Source organism: Sapajus apella, unplaced genomic scaffold, assembly GCF_009761245.1.
Source record: "Sapajus apella isolate SASKATOON/1434 unplaced genomic scaffold, GSC_monkey_1.0 scaffold46, whole genome shotgun sequence".
Lineage (NCBI taxonomy): Eukaryota > Metazoa > Chordata > Mammalia > Primates > Cebidae > Sapajus > Sapajus apella.
Genome location: NW_022436986.1, coordinates 1,271,531 through 1,285,823, shown reverse-complemented (window position 1 = coordinate 1,285,823; position 14,293 = coordinate 1,271,531). Strand labels below are relative to the sequence as shown.

Here is a 14,293-nt window from a genome sequence, read left to right as displayed (position 1 = left end):
GAAAGTACTAGCATGATCATAGCTCACTGCAGCCTTCACTTCGTGGGTTCAAGTGATCCTCCCACCCTAGCCTCCCAAGCAGCTAGGACTACAAGTGTGCACCACCACACCCAGCTGATCTTTTTTTTTTTTTTTTTTTTTTTAATGATAGAGACGAGATCTTCCTATGTTGCCCAAGCTTGTCTTGAACTCCTAGCCTCAAGCAATCCTTCTGCCTTGGCCTCCCAAAGTGCTGGGGTTCCAGGCATGAGCCACTGCACTCCATCTTTAAGTTTCCTTTTAAACGTAACTTATCTTTGAATTTACATAATGAAAATGCAAAAATGAATAAATATTATCATTGAAAATTCAGCAAGCACTACCATGAGACAACTTTTATTTGAACAGTTCAAGTGTGACAATTTCTGTAAGCCCACATGTCCTCCTGTCCCTAAGAACCAAATCACAAAAGTGGGCTGTGATTTCAGACAGGGCGCCCTCCACAGCACATCCCAGCTAGTTTTCTACACTCATCTGGCATCCTAGGGACCACCGCATGCAATTCCAGGCCCTTTGGCCAAAACCCAGAAGCTTTCCCAGAGAAAACAAAAACAGAAAGCGCATAAATTGGCAAAGCCACCCTTTAGCAATTCTAAGAAAATCTAGGCACAAAGTGCCCTAGGTGGGTTCAGAAAGATAAGACATGTCATGTTGGCATTCACTGTTTTTCCTTTTCTATTGCCTTGAAAAATAACTGGCAATACTCAGTTTCTTCTAAAATGTCAAACCCCATGGAAGTAATCTAATTCTTGCACTGTTCCCCATGCACCCACTCACCACATACATCTCTAACCCAAAGCAAGCACCGTGGACTAAGGACTGAGGATTCTATTCTGACCTGGGCCTCCTAGGGTACCAACCTTCCAGGGAACTCAACCTTATATAGTGACCTGGCCATACTGAGAGCTAACCCCTTCTGCATTTATATACCTAAGGCAAATTGTCTGGTCAATGAGCTATACACTGCAGTAAATGTAGCAGGCAACCCTGACTCCATGGGGCTGTAGCCAAGAGGAGAAGGTGGACACTGAAGAGGTAATTAACTGTCCATGTGATGAGTCCCATCAAGGAGTCTATAGATCACTTTAGAAGCTTAGCATAGTCTACGTACCCTAGCCTGGGGTGGCAGTGGTCAGGGGAAGCTTCTCTGACAAGAAACAGGATGAGGGGATCAAAGTTACAGCTCATCGTGGAGAGGAATCTTCCAGTGAAATAGCCTGACTCAGAAGGTGTCCAGAAAAAAGAGCACATGTGGGGGATGCTGGGGAGGACGTTCCTTGCCCCAGGTGGGTTGAAAGGACATAGAGGAGTAAAGTCATCAAGAGCACAGGCTCAAGGAACAAACAGCCCTCAGGTCCCTTTCACCTTTGTCACTTACTAGCCATGGAAACAGACAAGTTGCTAGACCTCAACATTATGCAGTTTTAAACATGTGCAAAAATAAAATAATTTGACTAACAACCATGTCCTATTCATCACTCAGTCTCAGCAATGACCAACTCATAGCCAATCTTCTTCCATTCATAACCTTATCCAACTTCTCCAACTCCATCATTATTTTGAGGCAAATGGCAGACACTGCATTATACCCATAAATATTTTATTATGTCCATTAAAATGTATTTCTAGAAGATAATGACTTCTTTTAACATACTGCACAATACTATTACCATGTATAAAATGTTAGTAGTGTCTTATCATCAAATATCTAGTCATTTCTAAATCTGAAAATTCTAATTGTTTCATAATGTCCTCATTTTTTTCTCTCTCTCTTAATGGTTTCTTTGTTTGAATCAAAATCTAAATAAGGATTTTGTGCTTTGCCTTTTTAAGCCTTAATTTCCTCCTGTAACTGAAACCCCCTTACCACCCTTACCGTCCCCTTAATTTCAGAAGGGCAAGGCAGTGAAGGCCATAACTGGAGAAGAGTGTCTGTCCGAGGATTAGCCAGGTAGTCACTTGCAAGGAGTTCAAGGATTCTTTCCTCGGGTTCAAGTTGCCTGTTGCAATGTCCATAGCACCCACCATAGAGGAAGAATTAGGGATGGGTCCTGTGCCCTATTCAGGTTGCCCTCCTGTTCCTCAAAGGTCATGGCAACCTTTGTTCTCAACCCTGGCTGCTGCCTAAGCAGTTGCCCGTCTTTCAGCCACTCTTTCAGTCTAGAGCCTCTTGCCTCTAGACTTCTCCCTTCACCACCAAGCTCCAAGCCCTAAGCCTTGGGAGCTCTTTAAACGTGCCCCAACTCACCTTTTCCCACTGGGGGCCCTTCTCCTTCTCCCTTGCATCTGTCCGTGGTGGCCAGTCATTGGGTTCCATCTTGTTTTCTCCTGAATGGAGCCAGAGATTATTTCAAATAGGTGAACACGAAGGAGGAGATGGAAGAAGCAACCCAAACCTCAAGCACCCAGAGACATTCAGACTTTTAGCACAGCCCCAGTGATTGCCTCGTAGTACATCACTTAGATTTATGTTATTATGCCCCAACATCTCTGTCTCCCTCTGTGCTTTGAGTTGTTACAGAAAGAAAACTTCTGTTATCCCAGCTTGCTGTGAATCTCACTCATTCCAAACGCAGGAGTTGGTGTGCACCAGCCACATAACAATGAATTTAATAACTCCAACTACAGAGGTAGATATTGGGTAGAATTCATGAACAAAATGGTGAACAAAATGAGTAAAAGGCATCAATCCTGACTGTGGTGAATTTTCATATAACTTTAAAACAAGTATTATTATCAGGTGATCGCTGAGGTCGCTCGCATCTAACTATCAAGCCCTAAGGCACGAAGGAGTCAGGACTGGGCTCACGTCGTGGATGCTGGAAGACCCATCTCCTAGGGGACCCTGGACACGATTCACAAAGGAGCTGTGAACTTTGCTCCCCCTTCCCGGTTCCTTCCCAGACTAACTGTGCTCCTCAGGAAATAGGACACCCTGGAACCTTGGGGCCTACACTTCACATTCCAAACTTTAAACTGCGTCTGTGATCAGCCCCTTGGCTGGCATAACCACGGAATCTTTTCACCAACCCCAAGAGGGAAACAGGGTAGGACACCTGTCCAGATTTTGCAAGTAAGAAATCTGAGATCTAGAAAAAGAATGGCATTCCTTCTGCTCGAAGCTGGAGGGAAGGCAAACCAGGACCACAGGCCCAAATCCCAGGCCACAGCTAGTTCTATTTTCCTGTTTCTTTTTCATTGTCTTTAATCCAAATGCTAGATTTGTTTCAGAATACTAAATAACACATGCCCATGATAGAAAGATTAGACAAAGCAATTTAAGAAGGAATTCCATCCCCTATGGTTAATAGCGCTAAAGATTTTGAAGTTATTTCCCTCTGTCTGGTCATTTTTATGCATGCATATTTTTATGTAATTGAGATAATATTGTACGTGCACCTATGCATATCATTTACTTAATTTTATATCATAACTATACCGACCATGTTCCAAAAAACTTCTTGTTGACATCATTTTAATGTGTGAATAATTTTCCATTTTATGAATATGCCCCCCCAAAATTTTTTTTTGAGATGGAGTCTTGCTCTGTTGCCCAGGCTGGAGTACAGTGGTGCAATCTTGGCTCACTGCAACCTCTGCCTCCTGTATTCAAGTGATTCTCCTGCCTCACCCTACCAAGTAGCTGAGATTACAGGTGCCTGCCACCATGCCTGGCTAATTTTTTGTATTTTTTAGTAGAGACGGGGTTTTGCCACGTTGGCCAGGCTGGTCTTGAACTCCTGACCTCAGGCAATCCACCTGCCTCGGCCTCCCAAAGTGCTGAGATTACAGATGTGAGCCACTGTGCCCATCCTATGCCATAATGATAGAATATACCATTTATTGGTGGTTACTTTGCTTCCAATGTTTGTTTTACAAGTAATGATGAGATGAACATCTTTGTTGAGAAAATGATCCAGTTCTTTGGTTATTTCCTTAGGACTGAATTCTAGAAAGAGACTGTTAGCTCAACAGGTATCTGCACCCCAACGCTTTTACTGGTGGATCATCAAGGAAAGCTCTGTCATGTTGATACAGCTGTCGCTCAGAAACAAAGTAACTTTTAAATAAGCTAAGTAAATTCAATTGAAAATCATATTCTTTAACTTTTCAGAACATACTTCCTGTATTTTGAAATGTATTCGTCTAATGTCTGATAGTTTCAGTAGATGTAGAATTTAGTAAATATTCCAGACAAAATGTAGTGAAGATATTAGCAGATCATGCTGAATTTCTAGGTACCATTAGAATAAGTTAAATGGCTTCTATTGTATCTCAGTTGCCCAGACAGCAGAGGTCCACAAGGATGGGTCTCATAGCAACATTGTCAGCCCTAACCCATCCTTCTGAAGTTCAGACTTGAATAACCACCTGCCTCTCTGACATCTGTACTTGGATGTGTCATAGAATCCTCAAATTTAACATTAATCCAAAATATTTACTCTTAGTTTCTCAAGTCTCCTTTTTTAATGTATTCCTTCCCAATTTTTCCCATGTAAGTAAATAAAAGCATCACCATTTACCTGGTTCTCAGGACAATACTCCGGAGCATTCTGCATTCCCTCATCTTCTACATCCAATGCATCAGGTAGTCCTTTAAAAGACACCCAAATTGAACTCATTTGGTGGGTGCACCTGCTTCCCTGAGGCCAGACATCACATTTCATGGCATGTCCCTCCTTAGCTTAAAACCTTCCAATGATGTCCCATCATCCTTGAGAATGAAATCCAAATTCCCATATAATCTGCAGTCTGTCCACCTCTTGAAATTATCTCCCACCCACTCACCCCACCTTCCCTATCCTCCAGCCACACTGATGTCACTGCTGATTCTCAAATAGCCAAGCTCCTTTCTGCCACAAGACTTGGAATGTGCTTCCTCCAATCTGTCATACTGTGGCGATCCTTCACATTGCCCAAGTCTCTGCATGAGGGTGCCTTCTCATGTCCCTAAGATTGACATCGTCCCATTGCTTCCCAGTTCCTACTGCTTTATTCTTCCCCATTACACTCATTACCCCCTAGCAATCTATTTATTTGTTTATTGACTAACTCCCCGTTAAAATGTTCACTCCATGGGGGAAGGGGCTCCATCTGTCATGTTTGTAGCTAACACACAGTGCCCAGCACCACAGAGCTCAGTTCAGTGCTTAACACATAATCATGCCCAATAAATATTTTGTGAGTAAATGAATGAGGTAGGAAGCCTTCACTATGAGGATGTGCATTACATTCACTTTGGCTTATCACAGAGAAGGACAATGAAAAGGTCATTCTCTGCCATTGAGGGGAAGTAAACTATAAGGGCCTTCTAAAGCATAAGCCTCTAGACAAATGGAAATTATTACCATTACATTAATGTGGCATCATGCTAGACGCTCTGTGCTCTGTATAGACAGGACCCAGTACCTGCTCACACGGATAAAGACATCAGCCAGTTAAGATGCTCACAGAAGGCTTTTACCAAGAGAAATAGTTTGTTGGAGGTACACTAAATTTCTGAGAATATTAGAGGATTATTTAAAGAGAGCATTTAGAAAGGTCATCATTGTCACTTTGAGAATAGAACTTTGAAAATTAGTTTTGTTTTTAAATGCAAATAGAAAATTCATGTCTATGAAAAAGTAGCTGTGTGTGTCAAAAATGAATACTTAGTCAATAAAGTTTAAGTTACTGTAAGCAAGTGGACCATATTACTGGTTTCTCTGACTTGCACCATGAAATTATCTAGCTGCTAAAAGCACAAAAGAATCACATTAGTAGCCACTTGAATAAACTACAAATCCTGGAAGGTCAATTCAGACAACGAGGTGTCATCTCATCCATATTACCAGGTGGTTACCAGACTTCCGGATCTCACAGCTAGTGTAAATTTTAATGGAATTATATGGGATTGCTAAGATTTTACCTTGTCATATTAGGATGGTACACAACAATAGCTAATACCGCCTACTGAAAAAAGACATTATAACACCTCCTGAAACAGAACATAATCTTGTAATAAAGAAAACTGCAAATTTTTTTTTTTTTAATATACCACATTGTCTTTTTTCTCTCATTTGGAAAACAAGACCTGGAATTTTTTTTTTTTTTTTTTTTTTTTTTTTTTTTTTTTTGAGACAGGATCTTGCTCTGTTACCCAGGCTGGAGTGCAGTGGCACAATCACAGCTCACTGTAGCCTTGACCTCCTGCCTCTGCCTTCTGAGTAGCTGGGACCACAAGTGTGCACCATCACGCCCAGATAATTTTTAAATTCTTTGTAGAGACAGGTTCTCCGTATGTTGCCCAGACTGGTAACCCCTGGGCTCAAGAGATCCTCCCACCCTAGCCTCCCAATTGCTAGAATTATAGGCATGAGCCACTGCGCCTGGCTGAGACCTGGAAAATTTTATAGACAGGTAGATACCAATACATAGGATGGCATATGGGAACTGCTGCTCAGTTATGACTCCTTTTGCATCCTTTGATTAAATATTCCCACCAGTGGAGAGGTGCTATCAAAAAGCTACCTCCATCCAGTTCTGATGGATAGAAGGCTTCTCTTTAATTTAGGGTAAAGTTGGCAGCCTCCACCTTTTGGTTCTGGTTTTGGCCTAGGGCCTTCCGTGAAGAAGGCTAAATCTTTTTTATTTAGATGTGTGAAAGCAGCTCGCAAACCCAATCTCAACTCCTGTAAGTTCTTCCTAGACTGAATCCTCCAGTTCCTTCAGCCAGTTCCTAAACCATTCACTGGCAGAACAATAAGGTACGTTCTAGCCTTTGAGGGGTCTGCTATAGGCATAGAGGCAGGCGCTGTGGCTCAGGCCTATAATCCCAGCACTCCGGGAGGCCATGGCGGGTGGATTACTTGAGCTCAGGAGTTTAAGACCAGCCTGGGCAACATAGCGAAACCTCGTCTCTAGAAAAAATACAAAAATTAGCTGGGCATGATGGTGCACACCGGTAGTCCCAGCTACTCAGGAGGCTGAGGTGAGAGGATCGCTTGAGCCTGGGAGGTAGAAGTTGCAGTGAGCTGAGATTTCACCACTGCATTCCAGCCTGTGTGATAGGAGTGAAACCCTGTCTTGAAAAGGAAAGATCACTGGCATTTGTGAAAAGATCCTTAAAGATTAAAAATCTGAAAACTTCTTTTACCAACTTAGAGCAGTATAAAAGCTTATTTATCAGCCTTCTTGGCAGATGGGAAGACAGGCATGGATGAAACCACAGTCGCTTCTATTCCAAATTTATCATCCATTATCACGAGATGCAGCAGCCTCCCACACCTTCTGAGTCACTGGATAATGCGATGGTCTTTCACTGTCACCCCCAATACCAACCTTTCAATAATTCTTGCTAGTGGCCTTTGCTTTCACTAGGAACTCCCTAAAGGCAAAATTACAACACATTTTTTGTAACAATCTAATTGGCTTTTATTTATGATTCTAGAACCAGGCAACATTTCATTCTATGAAATAGAATGAGTATTCCAGTGAGCTGGGCAGAGAAGTTTGGCTTTATGGATAAAAGAGGGCTGAAGAAAGCAGAAACAGGGAACAAACAGCAGATTGGCCATTTTCAAAGTTACTTTCCTTATAGGGTTAAAGCAGAGGGTTCTTTTTATTGTGCTGATTAGGGTGCCTGGAATCTCCTGTGTTTTTGGAAAACAGTCTCATTTCGAAGTCTGGTTTGACGATGTGGCAGTTAGCACAGGTGACTTCATTCTGGTTTGCTGTGGTCTGCTGGGACCTAGTGTAGGAGACTAGTCCAAAACAGTGTCACCCCATAAACTATTTAACAGAATGCAATGCATTGGTATGCTGGTTAATTTGTTTTAGCTATGAGTGATAGAAAACCACATATCAATAGTGGTTTGCATAAGATTGTTTTGTTTTTGTATAAAAGCCTGGAAGAAGGCAGTCTAGGACTGATATGGGCTCCCACAATATCAGGAACCCAGGCCCCTTTTAACTTATTGTTCCCTCATGTGTGGCTTCTACTCCCAAGGTCACTCTGTGGTCCAGTGTGACTTCTATAGCTCCAGCCATCATATTCACATTCTGGCCAGATGAAGGAGAAAAAACAAGGAAGAGTATTCCGCCTTTATTTAAGGACATTTCCCAGAAGTTATGCACCACTTCTATTGGCCATTCCTAGCTCCAGGAGGGACTGTGCTGATGTTGTTTTTTTCTAATAAAGAAAAAGAGGAGAACTGAGGTTAGGTGACAAGTAGCCACCCGTGCACAGGGTCAGACGTAAAGTCAAATGATCACTGGTGCAGCTCTGGTGATCAGCCTGTCTGAAAAATCACTAAACTTAACACCAAATCCTAAGTACTCCATACCTAAAACCCTCTAAAATGAGATCAATGAAAATGAGCCGTGGGCAAAATTGGGACCCATGAGAATGTATCCAATAGGATCATGATCAGTCAAGCAAATGGGTTTAACTCGGGTTTCCTGGATTTGTGTTTTTGGCAGGAATTCCTTCCCAGCATTTCTCAGAAATATTATGTTTTTCCAAATGCCAATTTCTGAGAAAAAGAAGTTAAGACATCTAGGAACCCGGTAAATGTGTTCTTGTGTGAGAATTAAAGCTTAGCAATCAACATGTTGAACTAGATGTTACCAGTTCAAAGGACTCCACTGACAACAAATCAAAAGTAAGAGTAAAAAATACTGAGGCATCCATCTGAAAGTGAAGTTCTGAATGGAACTGGGGAGCAGAGGAGAGAAAAGGCCATCATCTAATGAGTCTTCCAACTGCTGTTGCCAGGGCAGAGGCAGTGGTGTTCTGGAGCTGGTTCAGGAAGAGCCAGTTGCGAGCCGCTCTTCCCAGCTCTCAGTGACATCCCTTATGTAGCTGGGCATTGACCACTGTGGGAGCACTTATGCCTCCCCTCAGAATCTGGCAAACCCTTACATATCAGGGCTTTTTTTCCCCTCCCCAGGAGAGTCAGCTTACCAGCACACACTGGTTACAAGTGTGTGTTTGCGGCCTGGTCTGCTTCTAATGGTAAGTCATTTTTGCAAATAAAAAAAATTGGTAATTTACACACATAAGATACTTATACAAGTCCTATGAGCAGTGTTGGAAAAAAACAAATTTTGAAAGCAAAATGAGTCTTGAAATTGGCAATTCCAACAAGTGATTCCATGAACCTTGTTAGTGAATCTGAATGTTAGAATGTGAGTTATTTGAACACTTCCCAACAATGATCACTGGCATTTCCAAGTGTTGAATATTCACTATAGGCTACAGTTCTTTGTAAATACTTTAACAGGGGAGACGCAAAAAGAAGACGTGACTGCTGTTGAACACTCCAACAAAAATCAGAAACTGCTCCAAACTCTGAATTAGCAAGAACAACGTTGAACTCAACAGCAAAATCAAGACCAGGGTAAGTAGACCAAAATAATAACAACAATAAAGCATCATTAAAAAAGGAAATAAGCTTCTGTAAAGCAATATGTACCCTAATGGCTAACTTGAAGATGGTAGGGGCACACTCAACCAACATCAATGAAAAATGAAAAAAAATGTTTTCTACATCTAGAATATTTGTCACAAAGCAAAGATCAAAACTGTCAGATGGAGCAATTAAAGCTTTGTGTTTTAAAAGTTTGTTTTTAAAATAATAACGTTTAAAATTAAGTGTTTGTGCTATTGTTTTTCCATTTTTAAGTGATTCTTATCCGGCATTTGTTTTGCAATAATATTTCCTCCTTTTTAATGATTTCTATATCCAGTGTCTATTATCAGATGGAATTTTTACATTATTGAAATAATGTTGTCACAACACACTGGCTCGTAATAATAATAAACCATAAGAAAAGAATCTGAAACTTTTAGCATCAATTTGTCACTGAAATTTTTAACTGTTTATTATTTTGATCTCTCATTATTATTTAAAAGCCTGTAAATACAATGTTACAGAAAATATGAGACAGGTGCAGTGACTCACACCTGTAATCCCAACACTTTCAGAGGCGGAAGCAGGAGGATAGCTTCAGGCCAGGAGTTCAAAACCAGCCTGGTCACACAGTAAGACCCTGTCTTCACAAAAGAAGAAAACGAAATAGCCAGGAATACCCTAATGGCTAACTTGAAGATGTTAGGGGCATACTCTACAGGCATGTGCCTATAGTCTCAGCTACTCAGGAGGCTGAGGAAGGAGGGTCACTTGAGCCCAGGAGTTCGAGGCTGCAGTGAGCTATGATCATGCCACTCCAGCCTGGGTGACAGAGTGTAAAGACCCTGTCTTAAAAAAAAAAAAAAAAAAAGTATAATTTCAGGAATGTTCATGAATTCCCAGAAATTTCAATTTCTCATTCCTGAATACTAAAGTATTAGTTGGGAATTTGGAAACATTATTCTGGAGCTTTCAAACACCTTTTAAAGTGGCAGACCCCTTTTTATGGAACAAAATCTACCTGGGAAACAGAAGATATAAAAGAGGCAAAAATGAGGCTGTGGCTGAAGAAGAAGGGAGAATAAGGTCCTGTGCCGAACTTTGTGACCAATTTGTTGACTTACTTGGGGTGGGGCCCGTCACTTTTGCGTCGCTAAGTCTTGGTTTCCTCATCTGTAAACTGCAGTTAATATAGCCTCTTCTACTGGGCCCCGAGGCTTGTTATGGGAGACAACTGAGAGACGCTTGGGAAAGAGCTTTGTAAACTTAGGACACCTTGAAGGCCATTGAGCCAGACAGATGTCAATGTCGCTGTTCTGACACTGCACTGACCTCAGAGGGTTCACAGCCTCACTGAGGAGAGGGGACGTCCACACGCTGGATGCAACCCTTGCCATAGGAGCCAGATGGGCAGAGCTGGGACTGGAGCTCTGAACTCCAGTGCCTCCTCCTGGCTGCTCTCCTGGGACCATCTCTCTGCCAGTGTTTGTCTCTTTTAAGGGCTGGGGCTACAGGGTGCAAAGATGACCTTGAGTTTAAAGTGCAGTCATTCTGTAAGTAGCCAGGATCAGGCTGTAAAACAGAAAATGTTATCCCTCACATAAAAATTATGGATTCTAAAAAGGGGAGTATGAATTATGAGGAAGTTCAAAGTTCACTGAAATGTTATCCCTCACATAAAAATTATGGTTTCTAAAAAGGGGAATGTGAATTATGAGGAAGTTCAAAGTTCACTGAAATGGAGGCCAGAAAGTTATATTTTAGTCTGGAAGTGCCATAAAATGCAGAGGAATATGTCAGTTCCCTTCCCAGAACATCAGCTCTCACCTCTGCAGAAGCCAGGAGGGCTTGCATGACTCCACTTTTCCACTCAGAAGATTCAGTGTCTCATTCCCCAGATGAGCTCACACAGAAACAGAACTCAAGTTGGTCCATCTGTTTCCTGAGTGGCCTTGCTAAGTGGAGCTCTGGTCTCCCTCAACCCAGGGAGTCCTTTTTGCAAATAACAGCTATTTGTCACAGAACAGGATAGTCAAGTTTGCTTTCTTAACCTGTGTTATCTTTACATTTAAAAAAGTTATTTTGTGTTAAAATAGGAGGTCATTGATTTAAATTAGGCTCCTTTACTGAGCCTAGCAAACCAAACCAAACCAATATGAAGCCATCATGCTTAATGAAATTAATTTGGGAATACATTCTTGCAAATGGCTGAGTTTCAGTAAGTCACACAGCTGAACTTAATGAATTACAGTAGGTCAGCTGAGTTGAATAAGGTAAGACATTTAGCTAGAACTAATTAACCAATTAAGCTGTAACCAACTAAGCTGTCTCTGGATCTCACTTCTGTTTTTATTCTTTTGTTTTCTTGAGGAGAAATTTTTTTTTTTTTTATGAGACCATTCTGTAACTTGCTGTTTCTTCTCTAGTTAGAGAAGGCAGTTTCCAAGTCAGTACATTTTTGTAATGGCTGCCTATTATTCCATTTTTTGGTGGCTGTATCATAATCTTTATATATTTCCCAATTGATGGGTACTTGGATTTTTGGAATGTTTTACTAATGGAAACAACACTATAAGAACATCCTTGGACATACTTGTGTGGATGTTTCTGTAGGGAAGGATAGGGATGGCTGGGTTTGCACGTTATCCAACACCTGGTGCAGGGCCTGACAACTGCCACATTATCACTCTGATCCTCCTAAGAAGTGTGATTTCTGATTCCCATCCCTATCTCTAAAGTGGTCAGCCCATCCATCCTCCAGACCCAACAGCCTTCTTCAGCTCTAAGACCTCACCACCTCGGAGGCCACCTTTCTGGTTTCTTGGCGGCCAGGAACAGATTTAACTAGAGGAGTTAATTCAAGGCTAAGTTTTTGTGAGCACTAATAGTTGAACTAAGAATATTTTGTTGCGATAACGACTTAGCATAAATTTAGTGGCTTACAACAACACAAATGCATTAGCTTACAGTTCCGGAGATCAGAGCCCAAAACAGGATTATACTAGGCTAAAATCAAGATGTTGGCAGGGCTGTGTTCCCATCTGGAGGCAACAGGGGAGAAAGCATTTTCTTGTCTTTTCCGGTCTGGTTTTTTAGAAAGTGTCACACTCCTTGGCTGGTGGCCTGCTTCTGTCTTCCGGTCTTTCTCGCATCACCCCCGATTCCTTTGCCCTCCTCCTCCCCAGTGAAGGGGCATTTTTTTTACCGCCTTGGGCCTGCCCAGATAATCTGGGATAATCTTATTTAAGGTCAACTGATTAGCAACTGTGATTTATTTGCAATGTTAATTCCCCTTTGAGACCACAACATTTTCTCAGCTTCTAGGGATTAGGACACGGGCATCTTTGAGGAACCATTATTACGTGTGCCACAGATAGCAAAGTCTGAAGGTGGGAACTGAGGCCTGCCCAGTAGCCCTCTAAGGAGTTAGTTGTGTGTCCAAGAAAGAGCCCTCTGGCGGCCGGGCGGGCAGGGGTGAGGCAGGCCAGGGAGGCCCACCCATGAGGGGACGACATGGTGGGGTCTTCACAAGGACAGTGACAGTGGGGATGGAGGACACAGGGTGAGCCAGTCGACTGGCACCTGAAATAGGAGGCAGCCACTCCTTGTCTCGGGCCAGGTCCCATCCCACCCAACCTGCCCAGAAGCTCCAGCAGCCACCCCAACACCCAGACTCCAGCGTTTCTGGAAACTTGGCAAACCCCCACCCCCTGCAACTCCGCAGACTTGCCTACCTCAGCCATGTGAATGAGGCATCTTCTCACACACCGTCTAGACAAGCCAGGATGCGATTCTCATCTTCTCCGTACAGCCAGGGAAACAGGCCCAGCAAGTGAGTGGCAAGGCTGTGGCTGTGCCTGCATTTCAGAAGGACAAGGACAGAGGGACCCTGTATGAGCCACCACAGGCCTGGCTTCCTAAGTGGGGTCTGTAGGCAGCTGGCAAGGCCTCAGCCTGGAAGTGGTTGCCAGGAAGCCCCCCAACCAGCTGTGGACCCTGCTGTCTCCTCCACTGCTGGGATGGGGAAGAGTTGCCCCGGCAGGCTCCTCAGCCTTGCCTGCACTGGGGAGCTGGGATTAGGAGCCCTGCCCTGTCCCAGGAGGTACAGGCTGGGTGTGGGTACAGCCAGGCCTGTCACTCAGGCTCTTGAGCCCCTGGCCGCTCCCTCTACTCTCCTCAGCCCACCCAACCTGCCCAGAAGCTCCAGCAGCCACCCCAACACCCAGACTCCAGTGTTTCTGGAAACTTGGCAAACCCCCACCCCCTGCAACTCCCCAGCCTTGCCTACGTCAGCCATGTGAATTAGGCAGGTGTGTGTGTGTCTTATCACTGTATCTGTTCTGAGAAATTTGTCTGCCCCATCTGTGTCCATGCCTGTGTTTTTGTATCTCTATCTTAGATTGGAGTTGGTTTGTTTTCTAATTTTTAAAATAACTTTTGTTCCTTTGTAAGGTTCTTGCTGTTTCTTATTCAAGAGCAAATCATTCATTTTGAGAACAGATAAACATAAAGAGAAAACATTTAAAATGCACAAACAGGCCAGGTGCGGTGGCTCATGCCTATAATCCCAGCACTTCAGGAAGCTGAGGCAGGCAGATTACCTGAGGTCAGGAGTTTGAGACCAGCCTGGCCAACATGGAGAAACACCGTCTCTACTAAAAATACAAAATTAGCCAGGTGTGGTGGCGCATGCCTGTAATCCCAGCTACTTGGGAGGCTGAGGCAGGAGAATCACTTGAACCCAGGAGGCGGAGGATGCGGTGAGCCAAGACTGCACTACTACACTCCAGCCTGGGCAAAAAGATGAAACGCTATCTCAAAAAAAAAATATATATATATAAAATAAAATGCACAAACAATCC

General features: G+C 43.0%; 1 long non-coding RNA gene across 1 annotated transcript; it reads right to left on the bottom strand.

Moving 5' to 3' along the window:
* Positions 1 to 244: 244 nt before the first annotated feature.
* Positions 245 to 13,981, bottom strand: LOC116524675. Its single transcript, XR_004257437.1, has 3 exons — positions 13,166 to 13,981; positions 4,563 to 4,633; positions 245 to 2,367 (listed from the first exon to the last, which is right to left on the bottom strand). It is a non-coding gene; the product is annotated as an uncharacterized LOC116524675 (long non-coding RNA).
* Between the last annotated feature and the right edge of the window lie 312 nt (positions 13,982 to 14,293).